Source organism: Rhinatrema bivittatum, chromosome 9 (genome assembly GCF_901001135.1).
Source record: "Rhinatrema bivittatum chromosome 9, aRhiBiv1.1, whole genome shotgun sequence".
NCBI lineage: Eukaryota > Metazoa > Chordata > Amphibia > Gymnophiona > Rhinatrematidae > Rhinatrema > Rhinatrema bivittatum.
Genome location: NC_042623.1, coordinates 102,060,636 through 102,075,159, shown reverse-complemented (window position 1 = coordinate 102,075,159; position 14,524 = coordinate 102,060,636).

The window sequence follows — 14,524 nt, the reverse complement described above, 5'->3', positions numbered from 1 at the left end:
ACAGTAGGAGGTGGGCTTGTTCTCTGTGAGCCCCTGACTGGTGTCTGACCGCCATCACCGGAGGGACCAAACAGGCCACCACACAGCAGGCCTTGCCTGAGCCACTCACAAATGTGCCTGGCCATCAATTCATCAAGGCCCAATCCCCGAGTCTGACATTTGTCATCCATGGCCAAATGACGAGTGGTGGCCCCAAGGCCCTTTCCTTACTTACCGGCACCTACCTGCTTCCTTTTACAGCCTCCAGCATTACAATAGTCTTTCAGGACTTGGTCGCCGCCGCCACAGGGATCCCGTCATGCTTTGGTCAGGAAGCACTCTTCCGCCCTGACAGGACGGACTCCCCCATACCAAATACAGCGGCTTCTGCATTAAACCAGTGAATACCCTCTGAAAAGCCTGCAGAAACAAAACATTTCTCATATTTGACAATTGCATTCCTTCCGGAGCCTACAATTCGGCAAAATGCACATCAACCCATGCATGCCTCAGAAGATTTCCACCATTGAATGGCCTTGGCTAACTGGTGATGGAATTTGTCACGCCAGCAGATTTTAAAGTTGGCCATGATGAGACAACGTGGCTCAAGTCATCCCTAATTGTGTTCATCAGGGCGAGGCCAGTGCTGCAGCCAGTAATCCATGTAGCATGATGATGGACAGCAGCTGCAAGTGAAGGAAGAGCTTAAGTCCTGGTATACACCCGACCCAGCACAAGCGCTGGGGAATTGTCACCCTGCCCAAGTTTGACGCAAAATCCTCCGGACCACCATTGACCCGTCTGATGTATGACCCCCATCTGCTGTATATCAGCCTGTGAGAGACTGGAAGTAGCATCACTAGAGACGGCTCCGATGCAGAATGTCAGAGTGCTGAAACTTCCACTCTGAAGCCTGGCCTTTGCCAAAGTTCTCTTGGGAACTGCCTAAAATTGGTATCTGCATAATGGGGATTTATCCCAGTGAAGTAGGAACCAGCCATCCCCTTTGAGCATACAGATAAGCCTAGAGTCACGGCCGCAACTGGACATGTTACTGGACCTTTGCCTGCTGTAGTGATGCCATGACTGCATGCCCCTCAATCAGTCTTGGACTGTCTTAATCTTAGGTATTAGGGATGTGCAATCATTTTTCCCAAATTAGGCAATTTCAACAAATTCAGAAAAAATTCATTTTTTAGTCAGTGGGAGTTAGTGCGCACTAACCTGAAAAATGGGGCCCCTGAAAAATAACCCCGAACTGCGGGAAAAATGAAATTCCCGTGGAGGGGGGTGGCCCCGAAACGAAGCCCGACAAGAAAGTTTTACCCGAAGCACATCTCTATTAGGTGTAGCATGCCATTCGAGATGCTGCTATCCTCCCGAAATAAGCCCTGTGGCTATGATGCATTCTGCGATGGCGCTGTCCACTCACTATCACACAAGAATCCACAGAATGCAAGCGTGAAGGCAAACCAGAAAAGTGTAGTCTCAAACTCATCTACTGCTACATGGGCAGGACACACCAAAGGAGTAACAGGAGGTCAGTGGGTCAAGACGAGCCAAAGCAGTAACAGGAGGTCAGGGATCAGCAGCCTCTTCATGTCGTGCCAAGGTAAGAACTCCCTGGTATCTCCTTAACAGAAAAATACTGCTCAGAATGGCTCATTTCCAGTTTGGAGAAAAATGCTAGAGCAGCCAGGTATGAACGAACCAGCCATTCGCAATGAGTAATGCCGTCACTCTGTTGGAATTGCAAATGGAAGCTCTCCATGTGGGTGTGATCCTCACAGCATCTCACGTGCCATCCGTTCTGAAGGACCATAGCTGCTCTGGGATCCACTCTCCGCCCAAGCATGATTTCTCAGATTCTCCCTACCTAAGCAGGATTGAGGGTCTCGCTCCCTGTGAACCCCCCTAAAGCTGTTGTGACTGCCTTCACCAGACGGGTCCTGGGCAGGCTGCCACACAGCTTGCCCCTACAGAGCCCCTCACAAACATGTTTGGCCATCGATCCATCAAGGCCCAATCTCCGGGCCTGACCCTATCTTAGATTATCTCCACCCCCAAGCGGGATTTCCCAGATTCTCTCTGCCCAAACAAAATTGAGGGTCTTGCTCTCTGTGAGCCCCCCACAGGTATGACTGCCTTTACCAGAGGAGTTCTGGGTAGGCTGCCATGCTGCAGGCCCCTCCAGAGCCCCTTATAGACATATTGATTCATTAAGGCCAATTCCCAGGTCTGACATTATCTCAGATTTTCTCCACCCCAAGTGGGATTTCTCAGATTCTTGCCACCCAAGCAGGATGGAGGATCTCACTCCCAATGAGCCCTCCTACAGGTATTATGTCTGCCTTCACCAGAGGGGTCCTGGAAAGACTGCTACACAGCAGGTACCTCCAGAGCCCCTCCGATATGTCCGGCCGTCGATCCATCAAGGCCCAATCCCCAAGCCTGACATTAGAGCCCATGGCCCAAGCACTGGGAGGTGGTCCCACCACAACTGACACCAAGAGGCACCCAGAAGTCTGCTCATTCACTGACTGGACCACCACTGCATTGTCACACCACGACACCACCCATTGACGAACAAAGCACCTCACCCCAGATGTGGATGGCGACAACAATGGGAAAACAGCTCAGGAAATGTGATGTTCCTGGTTGGGCCACCACTGTCCACTGGTCTGGCCAAAGCACTGCACATCAAGCTCTGTTGTCATAAACACCAAAACTGATGCCTCCTGACACACCAGGATATACTTGATCTACAAAGCCATGCTAAGAAGCCGTTACAATCCTTTAGGGACTTAGATCATAAAGCTAGGTCTTCCCTAAGTAGCCTGCTTACCCTCAAGTGGTAGTGGTCACAAACTAGACCCTCCGAGATTGAATCAAGCTTGATCCCAAGGAAAGTAAGTAACGTTAATGGGCCTTGTGACTTATCCTCTGCCAAAGGGATGGCAACAGCTCCAGAAACATGTCATACAACTTGACCCATACAGGTGTACCTCCTTTCCTAAACAGGAAATCATCCAGATACTGAACCAGTGACACTGTCCTAGATGCCTCTGCAGTTGCCCAATGCAGGAAGGTACTGAATATTCCAAAACAGGAGCATGAAATCCAGCATCACATTGGCTGACATCTTTTGTAGCAGAAAGACCCCTCGAAATGGAAATAACCAGTGGGGATGACAGTATGCTGCAATGGGGGCTCCCTGAAATATGGCTGGTAATTTGCCCCAGCTGAACCTCACTCCTGAGATTCTGCCTGTCAGTCCTGGTCAGAATACACGCCGAAGGGGCATTGAACACCTTAAAAATTGCAGCTGACCTATATGGGGGTAAAGAGAAACCTTCTCAGAAACCACACAGTAAATTATTTGCCCCCACCCTATTAAGATAACTTGCCAACCAGGATGCATCACCTGCTACTTCACCGGGATTGGGGTGACAACCAAGCCGCAACCTCTACTTCTTTTTTCACGAGTATTTGTTTTCTGGGTGAGATGCTGGTCACCAAGCACAGAAGTGTCTATATCTGCAATTGGCAGTGGCACTGGCTCCCCAGTTGTATCTCCAACAAAAACTGCTAGGGACTTTTATGTGCTTGACTTGCCCACCTCACACCAATTCACCACCATTCCTGTAAGCCAGAGGCTGACATCCTGTCTTCCCCGAGACACAGCGGACCCACTGGCCATTTTCTCGTGAAAAGGTCACATCATGATCAAGCCTTGCAAATCCGCTGTGCCACTCGTGAGCGCACAAAATAGTGTCCAAGCATGTGAACAGGGGCTGCACTGCGACAGGTTCTGCACGCCCAATAACTGAAGCCATTCGAGTGCATGCATGCACCCAGTTAATTATCCCCTCTGCCTTGCGCTCCCTCATCTCCAGTGATCCATCTTCTGGACGGTTCTAAAACTTCCAGTTACCGCTTAACAAGTCTCTCGACATCCAAAGGCTACAGGAGTTTATTCAGGGACAACAAGGGAATGGACTAATTCAAATGAAACTGAGAACACCTTAGGCAAGACGGATAGGTGCTGTATGCAGCTATAACACCTCTGGAAAGAATATATTGCCCCCAGTATCTTTCTGCCCCAAAAGATCAAGGCAAGATTTCCACCTGTGCCACTGCTCTAGGGGCATGGGACAAGGTCAAGGAATGTACCTGAAGAAAGGTTTTCAGCCCCTGAGGTGTAGTCACTGAATTGCCATCCCCTGCTGAGGAACCAGTTAGGGGAGTTCCAAAACTAGGTGCCCCGCCTGAAATATCTTTTCCCAGATCACATCTAGCTGGGAAGAAGCAAGCTTAGTGAAATCAGAGGACAGCTCACCTGAGCCTCCAAAAAGCGCTGGCACAAATCAGTGGGCACTCCTGTCTGAGATGCCTGTAGATGACAAGCTATGCAAAGAGAAAGATGCTTAGCCTCCTCAGGCACAGACACCATGAAGGCTGACAACATGCTGAGTGGAGGCCGAAGGCGTGTGACTAGCTGTTTTGTTTTGTTTTTTGGATAGGGGTTCAACTAGGTGCCTAAACTATGCATCCAACATTGAAGTACATACACCTAGGTGCTTATCTAAGTGATTGAAATGAAGGGCACAGTAACATCAAGCACACAGTACTACCCATGCACATAGGAAAGTGTGTGGCCACTATGTATCGCTTAACATGGGCGCACACATTACAAAGCCTCACTGTGTGCCCAGAAACTGTACAGTACAGTAGAGGGCAGCCTTAGAAAGTGCGTGAAAAGCCATTTATAAATATATTTTGCAGTTTAAAAGAATAAGATAAAGCACTTGATACTTCCAAGCATCAAGTGAGCATTCAAACTAGACCACAAGCAGGGACTAAGAATGTAGAGGTATAAGTTAGATTCAACAGGCTGGCTGATTTTACTTCCAGGACAGTTGGAGAAAAGGTAGGAACTCTGGCAGGTTTTTTAAATTTCTTTCAACAAATACCAGAATTTACCAGCAACTGAAGGATGGCCAGGAAACATCATATCACCAAATCTGTTACAGCTGTTACCAGTTCTACTGCAATACAAACAGATATCCTGATCCACAGCAAGGAACCTATTCAGTGTAGATCAACTCCCTCAGGAAAGATGTGGCAGAACTCAAAGAGAAGGCAGAAGATAGGGATGTGCAGAGGGACGCCATACATTGCATTCTGGATTCGTATTCGTCAGGGGGCAGATACGTTGCATTCGGCAAGGGAGGCCCCCGATACGTTTATTGCATCTTATTTAATTGTTATTTATACTCAGCTAGTTAACTAATCAAACTGTTATAATGTTATTGTTATTATTATTATTATTATGTTATTGTTATAATTTAATTGTTATTATTGTTATAATTTAATTGTTATTTATACTCAGCTAGTTAACTAATCAACCTGTTATAATGTATCAAGTCACGATAAGGCTAGCCTTCGACGTCATGTTATTTGTTATATGTAAACCGATGTGATATGGCAAATCGAATGTCGGTATAGAAAAATAAATAAATAAAATAAATAAATAAATGTTAATTCTTATTTGTCCCGGCTAAAATTAAATTAACTACAACCCTCCCCCCCCCCACCCTCCTGACCCCCCCCCCCCCCCAAAACTTACCAAAACTCCCTGGTGGTCCAGCGGGGGGTCCGGGAGCCATTTCCTGCACTCACACCCTCAGCTGCCGGTTTCAAAATGGCACCGATAGCCTTTGACCTACTATGTCACAGGGGCTACCGGTGCCAATGGTCAGCCCCTGTGACATGGTAGGAGCAATGGATGGCTGGCACCATCTTGTGCGCCTACCATGTGACAGGGGCTGACCAATGGCACCGGTAGCCCCTGTGACATAGCAAGGGCAAAAGCTATCGGCGCCATTTTGATTACTGGCAGCCAATGGCCCAAGTGCAGGAGATTGCTCCCAGACCCCCGCTGTACCACCAGGGGCTTTTGGCAAGTCTTGGGGGACCCTCATGACCCCCACAAGACTTGCCAAAAGTCCAACGGGGGTCCGGGAGCGACCTCCTGCACTCGGACCGTTGGCTGCCAGTATTCAAAATGGTGCCGATAGCCTTTGCCCTCACTATGTCACAGGTGCCATTGGTCAGCCCCTGTCACATGGTAGGAGCACAAGATGGCACCGGCCATCCATTGCTCCTACCATGTGACAGGGGCTGACCAATGGCACCGGTAGCCCCTGTGACATAGTAGGTCAAAGGCTATTGGCGCCATTTTGAAACCGGCAGCCAAGGATGTGAGTGCAGGAGATGGCTCCCGGAGCCCCCGCTGGACCACCAGGGAGCTTTGGTAAGTCTTGGGGGGGTCAGGAGGATGGGGGATTTGTTTAAATTGGCTCCTTTAGATGGCCAAATAATTAATTAGGCAAAGATTTGTTGTATTCGTGGGGAATCGTGATATGTTTCGCTTCCCCACGAATACAACGAATATGTCCCTATATGTTGTGGATTGCCAATTCGTAGGGAACAAATGCACACTCCTAGTAGAAGACTGATAAGCAGCTGGGAGAATGAGGTCTACATAGTTGAAATGATTATCAAGGCATTTAAGATGGAGAACTCAAACAAAGTGGAAGGTGAAACTGATCTACGAGATGATAGCTGGACCCAGATTACTATGGCTGCTGGATCTTATACCAAGCCTCCAATTTCCTTTGAACTGAAACTGTATGCAGCCTGAAAGTGGAGGAGAAGATATCATCCCATGATAAGAAGAAACAAAGACATGCAAACTCCAAAGTTGCAGGCACAGCAACCATTGCACCTAGGAGGTGGAAGGCAGTGGTTGTTGATGTCTCACTTCTGAGGAGCATGGGGGCATCCATATGACCAGACATGTTGTTCCAGGAAGTGTGTGGTTTCCAGGGTGCCAAAATCCATTATGGAGAGAATGCCAAAAATCCTACTGAACACTATCTGATGATGCTCATTCATGTTGGCATGAATGATACTACTAAGTACCACACAGATCATATCAAAAGTGATTTTATGACTCTGGGAAGAGGGTAAAGCAGATAGGTGCACAGGTGATATGCTACTCAATCCTCCCAGTTATGGATAAAGGCCCAGGCATGTAAGCTTGCATTCTGGAGATAATGAATTGCTACATAGATGGTGTCAATGTGAGCATTTTGGCTTCCTGGATCATGGGATATTTCGAGGATTACTGAGCAGAGCATCTACTTGTATAAGAAGGGGCACAGCGTCTTTCAACACAATGGCAAATCTACTGAAAAGGTTTCAATGGCAAACCTACTGAAAAGGACTTTAAACTAGAAATATCAGGAATGGGTGAACCAAACCCTAAGGAAAGTAAAACATCAAATACTCATACAGAAATAGGAAATATGGGGAAAAAGTGAGGAATAAAGTCCCATATCTAAAGGCAGTCATGGAAGAAGCTGATTTAGGCATAGTAGCTATCAGAGAGACCTGGTACATGGAAAACCATGACTGGGATATAGTTATACTGGGCCACAATCTATTCAGGAAGAACCAGGTAGGAAGAAAGGGAGGAGGCATGGCATTATATATAAAGAAAAATATAAAAGCAATGGCATTGCTGGGCTTACAAGGTAAGTAGGAGGCATTATGGGTTAATGGAGAAAGGGAATGGAAAATCTCTTTACATTGGTGTAATATACAGACCTCTATCACAAACAGAGGAAATGGATAGACATTTAATAGAGGATATTCACAGGATTGCTGTGAAAGGGGAGGTGCTATTGTTAGGGGATTTCAATCTGCCAGATGTTGATTGAGACATCTCAGCTGCAGTGTCTTTTAGGAGCAGGGAGATGTTCCCCTTCCCCCTGCGCTAACCCAAACAACAAATTTTCCCTGAAGTTCAGGGAAAATCCGTCTCGGGATTCAGGTCCTTCGTCCCATGCTGAATTGGACTATTTCTTTGAAATTTTCCAATTCGACGAAAACGATTGCACATCCCTATTCATAAGTGCAAGTAAGGAGGAGACTGGGAATTATAGATCATTTAGTTTGACCTCTGTGGTGAGCAAACGAATAGAATTTCTGCTAAACAGAGGATAGTACCATTTTTTGGAATCCAATGGATTGCAAGATCCAAGGCAGCATGTTTTTACCAGAGGTAAATATTGTCAGATGAACCTGATCAATTTATTTCATTGGGTGACCAAAGAGTTGGATCAAGGGAGAGTGCTAGACATAGTGTACTTGGATTTCAGCATGACCTTTGACATGGTCCTGCACAGACATAAATAAATTGAACATCCTTAGCATGGAAACTAGAATGACTGACTAGCTTAGAAATTGGCTGAGTGGGAGGCAACAAAGGTGAAATTATATTTCTTTATTTATTGATATACATATATATATTACATTTATAGCCTGCCAATCCACAGATCTCAGTGGTTTACAATAAACATACACAGTAAAGAAGAGCAGGGTCTGAAAGTAATAGTATCTGTTGAACTTAAGATGGTCAAACAGGTGGGTAAAGTGATGGTAATAGCCAGAAAGATGATTTTCTGCATAGGGAGAATAATGTTCAGCAGAAAAAGGGAGGTGATATTGCCTCTGTATAGCTCCCTGGTGAGACCTCACTTGGAATACTGTGTGTAATTCTGGAGACCAAACCTTCAAAAGGATATAAACAGGATGGAGTCTGTTCTGAGGGCGGCTACTAAAATAGTCAATAGTCTTTGTTCTAAAGCATATGGAGATACACTTAAAGATCTAAACTTGTACAACCTGGAGAAAAGGTGAGATAGGGGAGATAAGATAGAGATATTCAAATATCTCAAAGGTTTCCATGCACAGGAGGTGAACCTCTTTCAACAGAAAGGATGATCTAGAATGAGGGGGGTCATGTGATGAGCATGAAAAGGGATAGACTCAGGAGTAATCTTAGAAAATAATTCTTTATAGAAAGGGTGGAGGATGCATGGAACCTCCCAGTAGAGATGGTGGAGACAAAAACAGATCTAAATTCAGGACAGCCTGGGATAAATACAGGGGATCTCTAAGGAAGTCATGGAAATTATAATACTAAATTAATTGGATGGATGAACGACTAGATGAGCTATCTGGTCTCTTCTGCTGTCATGTTTCTATGCTCATTGCTCAACTTTCAAAACTATCCTTGGTACACCATTTTTGTGCATAAGTGAGCACATGGAGATTTATACTTGAATTATAAAAACTATGTGGCATGGGCATGATGCTGAATATCTTGGCCAAGTAAGTTTACTTGGTTAACTTGCTCAGCCAGATAATGGCTGAATATAGAACCCTAGGTAATTGGCACTACTGAGGCTACCTTAGGGTGGCAGAGGTAGGCAGAAGGAGGTCTCATCAAACCCCTGAGACTATCTAGGTTCTTTTCTACATTTGCGATTTGCTGTGAGGATCAATCAGCCCCTTTAATAAGATGGTGGCAACAGGCTAAGGGGCCACTATTCTGCAATCTCTCTTAGGGCCAGCTAAGCCATGGTATTTTTCCCAAGGATTCATTAAGTTGTGGAACTGAGTCCTCATCGGAAGTTGAGCTAATTGGTGCTCTGTGGTATCTGAGTATATCCAGCAAGTGACATTTGGAATTTGAATCCACTTATTTGAATGATTAAAGATTACATCTCAGTGAGAGAGTTTTCTTGTAACTTGTTTTAGGAGAATTTTCTCCTTAATTTGGTATGGTTTTAATAGGGGATGGTGGGGTATGTATGAGTGTATGGGTATGTATGTATTAAGGTATGAATGGTTGGGAATATGGGTGTTTCATTAATATTATGTGTGGAATATTATGGGTATATAAGTCAGTGTTATGTGATGCACTCATTTGATGTAAAATATTATATACATATATATATATAATGGGGCGGATTTTAAAAGCCCTGCTCGCGTAAATCCGCCCAGATTTACGCGAGCAGGGCCTTGCGCGCCGGCGCGCCTATTTTCCATAGGCCTGCCGGCGCGCACAGAGCCCCGGGACTCGCATAAGTCCCGGGGTTTTTTGTCGGGGGCGTGTCGGGGGGCAGGGCCGATCGACGCAGCGTTTCGGGGGTGGGCCCGGGGGCGTGGTTTCGGCCCAGGGCGGTCCGGGGGCATGGCCCCGCCCTCCGGAACCGCCCCCAGGTCGCGTCTCGGTGCACTAGCGGCCCACTGGCGCGCGGGGATTTACTTCTCCCTCCGGGAGGCGTAAATCCCCGGACAAAGGTAGGTGGGGGGTTTAGATAGGGCTGGCGGGGTGGGTTAGATAGAGGAAGGGAGGGGAAGGTGAAGGGAGGGCGAAAGCGAGTTCCCTCCGAGGCCGCTCCGATTTCGGAGCGGCCTCGGAGGGAACGGAGGCAGGTTGCGCGGCTTGGCGCGCGCCGGCTGCACAAAATCGGCAGCCTTACGCGCGCCGATCCTGGATTTTAGCAGATACGCGCGGCTACGCGCGTATCTACTAAAATCCAGCATACTTTTGTTTGCAACTGGTGCGCCAACAAAAGTACGCGAACGCGCAGTTTTTGTAAATCTACCCCAAAGTGTAAATGCTCTTTAAGAAGTATCATTAATGAACATTGTAACTTAATAGAAATATATACAAGTGATATTTTGGAAATAAGAGTTATCACGTTATGTATATTGTATCATTCCTCTGATTATGTTGGTATTACTGATTTGATATATTCACAGAGTGATTGCACATTTTTTGTATTTACCTTCATTCTGAATGTAAGCAGAAAGTATTCTGACCATGATAAAGGGCAATATTCTGTATTACCCAGTTAGTCCAAATTGAAGCTTATATTCTCTTTCTTTTTTTTATCTTATAAAGAAACTCAATTTCCTCAGCATCAAAAAAGATATTGTTTCTGAAAATATGTGCTAATCTACACCCCACCCCTCTGGCCTACTAACTTTAGGTTCATGGAATATATTAAATCCAAAAGGACAGAGATCTTCAAGCAATATAAAATCATTCTCTTTTAGCTAAATTTAAGATAAAGAAAGTATATCTAATTTTAATTCCTCAATAACACCCTTCATTCCTTCTCTCTAGCAGATCTAATATTTACCAACCCTTCATTCTACAATTTATGAACATGAGCTTCACCTAAGGCCAATCCAATTGAGCTATGGGAGCATAATATCACCCTATCACTTTCTGTATATACACCATCCCTTTCTCACAAGGTGATGATGTAAACTCCTACCTCTTCCCATTGCCACTTGGAAAGAAGTATCATATCCAGGTTTCTCAGCTGATAGCATGAACTGAACTGAACCCTTTTGCTGGAGCAAGACTAGCTAGGACTCAGAAAGGGAATGACAAAAGGGATCTCAAAGAAATGACCCCATTGGCTCACTCCTTTGGTAGCATCTCATCACCCCATTCTGTTCAGCCTTATTCCTAGAGATGTTACCTTCAGGAAGCAGAGCCATTGTGTCATGATGATGGTATCATATGGACCCAGGCTACATCAAAGACCTGGAGGAAGTAGTCAGGACTTGCGATGCACAAGTAGCAGGGGATGGAAGCACAGAGCTCTGTTGCTGGTGCCTTCTGACTCTAGTCTCTCTTCTTTCTCACTGAGCTGGTTCTTCAGCCTCACTCCCATATAATAGGGATGTGAATCCCCAAAATGTTCAGTTAGTTTATTCATTTCAAGGTATGTTTATTATTCTTTTTTCATTTCTATTCAGTTCATTTAATTTTTTTTTTTGTTTGGTTCATTTGCCAAAGCAAAAAAAAAAAAAAGAAAAGAACATAAAATTTAGAAAACAAACAATAAAACTGATTTTAAAAAAATGAGGCCTCTGTGGCCCTGACTAGTCCTTCTGAGGCCAAAAAGCTTCCCAGGCCTGATGTGGCTGTACATCAAAATGGTGCCAGCTACATCGGTGGAAGGTGCCAAAGTAATGCCATTTCCAGGTGGATGGTGCCATTTTTAAAGAGCTGGGATCTAGGCATAACTCCTGCCCTTTTATCAGCTTGACCCAGAAACCGAGTAAGTAGGAGCCAGGATGGAAGCTCCCTAAACCTGCGAATGACACATGGGGAGGGCACCAGCCCTGATTTCAGCATCAGAGTATAGCAGTTATCATAAAAAGCAAATAGAATGTTTGGAATTATTCAGAAAGGAATCTATATAAATAAAAATGTTAAATAGTTTGTACATCGTCGCTAATCTCGCCAACCGCTTAACCGAATGCGTTCAAATTTGCACACAACATTCACTTCCCATACGGGAAGGATCTTATACACTTACATTACATATAGGTCACACCTGTGACAGGTAATACAAGTTTAAAAATTGTTTACACAAAACAGCGACATCTGGTGGCCGTCGGCGCAAGCGCAACCTCTTACACCTTTCACACACACACACTCACACACCACACCCCACCCCCACACGGGCTATTGTCTTTCATTCACACTCCCTCATAACACACAGAAATCCACACTCATCACACCACACACCCCCACCCACATGCCTGCCAATGTCACTTACTTCACCCACCCTCCCAAAACACACCAAAACACGAATTCCTGGCTGCTACATTGGGAAGCCACGCATTTCACACACCCTCTGATTTTAAATTAAAGTGCCCTCTTCCACCCACCCATGCACTGCACTCCGTTCACACACTATACCTGAAACAAGTCCATGCTTCTCCGCTGGCACCACAGGAACGGTCCGGGACATATCGCATTCAGTAGGGCCGTCGGATGCCAGCAACCAAAATGGCGCCGGCGGACCTTGCCCTTACTATGCTATACGGAGACAACAATGACGTCGGTATACCATGTGACATAGTAAGGGCAAGAGCCCGTCGGCGCCATATCCTCAGCGGACATTTGCCCTTACTAGGTCAGGAATCCTGACGCACATCTTTCACCGGTAAAGTTTTGCGACATGGCAGCCGGCGGAACAAACCCTAGCACACACCCTCGCCACCGGCTGGCAGTTTACACAGGTAGCCGAGGAGGAGCACGGTGGGGGACCGTTCTTATTTTCCGCCGCGTGTTTTTCACGGGGGGGGGCACTCATTCTCCACATCTCCCAAGAGGGGGGCTGTAGCGAGGGTTACTCTATTTCGCCGGGTTGGGGGGGGGGCCAAGAAGGTGTGCTTGCATATTTAAACTATTCTTTGCTGGTGCTGTTCATTTGGGGTACAAAAAAAAAAACAACCCCACACAAACTGTAACCTTTACTGCTCTGTTCTGTTTTTTCAACTTAACCAGGCTCAGCCACAGCAACGCGTGAACCGATTGCTTTCAAATTTGGACACAAGCTTCACCTCACATACAGCAAGGTTCTTCTACACTTACGTTACATATATGTCACACCGGGGGCTGGTAAAAAAAGTTTTAAAATTTGGTTCCACATACATCGACATCTGCTGGATGTAAGCGCAAGGTCTTACACCTTGCACAAACGCTCACACCCCACACACACGTGACCAATGTTTGGGATTCACACATCCTCCGACCAGACACAAATCCACCCTCCTCACACACCCCCGCACACATGCCAATTGTACTTACTTCACACACCCTCCCAAAACACACAAAAACCCACAAAATTCCAGCATGCTACACCGGGAGGCCACTCACATGCCACATGTTTGCTATTCCCACACACTACGAACTCACACAAAAACACCCTCCTCACACCCCCCACACCCATGACTTTTCTACTTACTGCTCACACACTCAGAATGCACACAAAACGGCAGAATAGTTCGGGCTGCTCCAGCGGGGGGAGGCAACAGCGCTCCATGACACATCGCATACACTACGGCCGTCGGCTGCCAGCAATCAAAATGGCGCCGATGGCTCTGTCCTTTACTAGGACACTCGGGAACGCCAATGGCGGCAGTAGCCCATGTGACATAGTAAGAGCGAGGGCCCGTCGACGCCATTTTCTGGACTGGCAACCGGCGCACCTTCACCCTTACTATCTGAGCGAGACGACCGCTCCCATTGCTCCACCCCACTGACAGAGTAAGTTCTAACAGCCGTCGGAGACAGTTTCAGTGCTGGCTGCCAAGGGCCCGGCGCCAATACTTCCATGCCGGAATGAACTCCCGCTCCACCAACTACCATTTTTGACAGGTATTGGCGGGCCTGCAGGGGGGGGGCGTGGGGATGTTCTTGTGTCCATGTTTGGGGGGGGGGGGGGCAGGGGGCGCTTATCCCCATTCTCTTTTCTTTCTTTTCCACTTAACCTGGCTCTGCCACTGCAACGTGTGGCCGGGTACAGCTAGTAGAGAATAAAATAGAGAATATCATAATATATCTGTATAAGGCTATAATGTGAATACACCTTGATTAATGTATGCAGTTCTGAGCACCCTGAATAAAAAATGATTACGTTGAATTAGAAAAGCACAGAGAAGGGTTGCAAAAATGAATAATAAGATAGAACATTGCCCTTATAAATAAAGGCTTAAGATTTTAGAGCTCTAAATTTTGGAGAACATTGAGGAGGATATTATTGAGCTTTAGAAAATCATGAGTGGAGTGGAACAAATTAATAGGGAACAGTTA